Below are 4135 nucleotides of genomic sequence, written 5' to 3' on the forward strand. Positions count from 1 at the left end.
AAGTTTATAGGCTATTAATTCTTCAAATATTTCAGCTTCAACGCAAAAAAACATAAGGCGAGTGGGACCTAAAAAAACGCTAGTTCAGCAAAATCGCTAACGCATACTTAGAAAACAGGGTATTTCAGGACATTAACCACGGATTCATCATTATTTGCTTCCGTTGTTGAAGTGTAGATGTGTTGTAAGCCATTTACTCAGTTACAACAATATTGGTAGTGACATAAATAAATTTACCTGTGGGACCTACTTACCTCTTCAAACGGGGCAAGTGGGACATATTCTGCTATATACTGTCGAACGAAACTAATTTGAGAAATGTAGATATAATGATTTCTGAGTCGTAGTATTTCAAATCATGGATGGAAGTTTAGTGCTTGTCAGACTTTTGTTTTTTTTTGGCAAAAGAAAGGGATTACAATGTTAGCAGATATAAAAAAACAAGACAAAAGCCGGTTTACTGTTTAATTGTCTGTTGTCTGGCTTTACATTAGCTTACTTTCTTACCAAATGTGTTAGATGGAAGAGATAAGGAAATCTTTGTTCACTTTTCGAATGAATGTTTCTCTGTTTAACACAAATTATTACATAAATGAGAACTTCAAAAGGAACGTTTTTATTCAGGCGGTGTTGTAAATTTGTAATAGAACGAAATGGCCAATTTATGTCTTAATCACTTTATTTATCTGAAAATCTGTTAATCTGATGCGAAGTTTAAAAATAACAAAACACAAGACAAAACCTGTTAATCTATTGTAGAATAAATAGATTGTTTGCACTGTAAACGGAAAATTTTGCATAGTTAAAACCATTGCTCTGTTCCATGAGGGAGATAATTTTCAGAAAGTAAAATACACATTTGGTAAATCAACTGTACACTACTTCTTAACAACTAAACCAACGATATCAACTGCATTTGTTTCAGATCCATATGAGTGTCGAAGTTATTTTTCACTAGACAACAATCTAAAAACAGGTAAAATGATTTTTGCAGATTTTAGCTTAAATCAAAACTTTTAAATCGTTTTTGATGTCACACAATTATTTAATTTCTCAAAATATTCACTTTCCACAGCAATGATGAATTTAGAAACGACTATTTTGTTCGAAATCCATTCAATTAAAATAAAAGTAATAAATTTTGCCGGTAGTTTAAAGTCATGATTAAACAATACCATTAGTATGGTGCCGCAAAGGGTTTCGATTCCATAATAATTCTAATTATAATTCTGCTTCATCTTTCTAGAACATTGTTTCCATTAAAAACGTTCACCGATTAATCGGCAGCCATACGGCAGCCACTTACCCCGTACCCGAACAGGAAAAAAAAATTATGTGTTTGGATCTCAGTTACTTGCATAAGTAGTGCATTTTTGTGGAACCAAATGTTTCTAGGGTTGCTAACAATAGTCGCGTATTTGTTATTAAAAAATGAACAACCAAGAGAAGAAAGTCGAGTCAAGTACGAGACACTGAAGACGACCACACAGTTGTGGTCGAAATACGTATCTGCAAAGATATCGAAATAATTGGAGGAATTAAATGGAGAGTACTTAACTCGTCTTAGACGGTTGAATCAAGAGAAGTTTAAGCTTCTGAACTAAAATTATTATTAGGAACTTTTTGTTGAGATTTTTCGGCTATGCAGTCTGGTTCATTAGAACAATTAACACTACAGTCAAAGTCAACAACTGATTATTAGGAACAGTTCGTGCAAAATCGGCTTTTATCTATTTGCCATATTTTGAAGAACGTTCCAACGTTAGTTGACTGGAAGAATCATTTATGAACCCACTCTAACTAACTCTAACATATACGAGCGAGAAATTGGCGAACAAGTGCAGCAGTCAAATTATTTCAAGTGAAGCAGTGAACTGTGAAGAATTCAGTCCATGTGTCAAATTCCTGAGCTTACACACACAGCACACAAGCGACGCCACTTCCTCTGCCCGCCAAACTTTGCTTCCCAGAAAAGTCACAAAATTTCACATCCATCTCTACGTGCGGTTGGTTCAGTCCTGGTCGGCGTGGGGGGAGGAGCAGGCACAGGATTCATGGCAGTATGCAAATTTCTACACATATCAATTTCAAAACTTTATAGTTATCGCTCTCGGGTAGTTTTAGGCTCCAACCTATGGCTTCGCAAACACGGAGAAAGCGAGACGATCATCATCACAAGTGCAAAAGCAAGAATTCAGACCAACCATCCGAAGATCCTACTCCGAGCAGTGGTGGGGATGGAGTGTAGGCGACGTTGGGCTTCTCAGATCCATTCACCAAAAGCACAAGAAGGGGGTCGAAGGACCAGTCAAGAAGCTCACACAACGAAGCAGGGCAGAGGTGCTGTTTGCCCTCATGAATATAACAATATGTGATAAGGATAAGGATACGGTATTATGATGATAATTTTGTTTCCGCTTGCTTGGATCGTCTTTTTGTTCTTCGGTTCTCTCCGTCGTCGTAGTTGGCTTTGGCGCTGGTGATATTGAAGCACCCCCTCCTATATGCACAGTAGGTAGCAGGGCGATGATGCGATGCGGTGGGACATTGGGATTGGGATGATGCTGCCACTGGCAATGATGACGGTGACGTGAAAGAAATGGTGGTTTTTCTAAGGAGATGCATGCATATTTCGGGAATCTAATGAATTTGTCGAAGCCATACGCCATGCCGGGAAGAAGGGAAACTACCATCCAGGTCGGTACTGCACGGTTTCGTATTCGGCGTTGGTCGTTTCAATCGCGATAATCTTCTTGAAGGAGGGCCTGATTGAGGATAGATAGTTAGATGCGAAGCCGCCCCAGGTTGAAACATAGACGGAATCGTGCAGCGGGAAACACTACTGTATGGGAAAACGGGAAAATATGCAGAACTGAAATGGCATAGCAGGTGATCGGACTGTTGTCGGTGGGTGGTAGGATTTTGCTTTAAAGTTTGATAGAATGATTACTTTTGGGAATGGAAAACTCAGATTGCATTTTTATACATATAAAAAAAGAAGTCAAATTAAATTGTGACTGAGATGGGCAATTTTTTCAATGACTAATTTTGTGGAAACCAAGCCGTTATTTGTTTGCTATTTAATTTTCAACAAAACTAATCAGTACAGTGCATAAAAAATAAATAATAAGGAAGAAGAAAAAACCTAGCGGTCTTTGTGCCTTTCTTGTACCAAAGGTGTATTTTGGTCATAACTTCTGATTCCACAATCCGATTTGGCCTGTTTTTAATGGGAAACAATGGGATAAGATTTCCCGTCAACTGGCAATGGGGTTAAGAATGGACACACACACGCGCGCACATGCACACACATTCACACAAACACATACACACACATTCATATGTTACATTGGTGTATGAGAAAAGCAAAAAGGAAGAAGGAAAAAAAGAAGGAATAATAAAGTAGGGAGAAAGTAGAACAGAGAAGGGGAACAGAAGAAGGAAGAAGAAAGAAACCAAATTTCATGACAATCGGTTGGGAGACTTGCTTTTGACAACACTACTCATTTCATAACGGCAGATTTGGCTTTTTCATTAATCCAATGTTATCATTGTAGAGAAAAATCGAGCAAGATGAGCAAATGAATTTCACCTAGTGAGATAGCTTTTATTGAGATATGAAATAAGTAGTTGAACAGTGTTAGCAGTTTTCTAAGCTAATCATGGAGCAAAATAGAATATTGCTGAGAAAAATAATTCTCGTGTGATAAAATTGAACATCAAAGCTCAGTTGGTTTTAAAGTAATTCGTAATTCCAGGAATGTTTCATCGGATACATATTTGCCAACCAGACATGTCACCATTGCAAGCAGCACATCTATCGTAAACAGAATTTTTCCCATCACGCCGTCATCGCCCCGCCGAAACGTAAAGCAAATATTTTCCAACAGAAACATCCCAATTAAAACCGACGAGATCCCATTCTACGGTGTTGGAATCTTTTTCAGTCTTTTTGGAGTCTGGCGAAAGAGAATGGTAGCGTGGATAAAACTCGGATGATAGAACCTAACACGCTATGAAAACAACGTTGGACAAGCTTCTTGTTCTATTGACACACTGACGATTGTTATTGAAAGCAGTATACATGCACAAAGAACAACCAGAATGTCGCTAACTTTTAAAGTTCGAGAAATTG

Source organism: Armigeres subalbatus, chromosome 2 (genome assembly GCF_024139115.2).
Source record: "Armigeres subalbatus isolate Guangzhou_Male chromosome 2, GZ_Asu_2, whole genome shotgun sequence".
Taxonomy (NCBI): Eukaryota; Metazoa; Arthropoda; class Insecta; order Diptera; family Culicidae; genus Armigeres; species Armigeres subalbatus.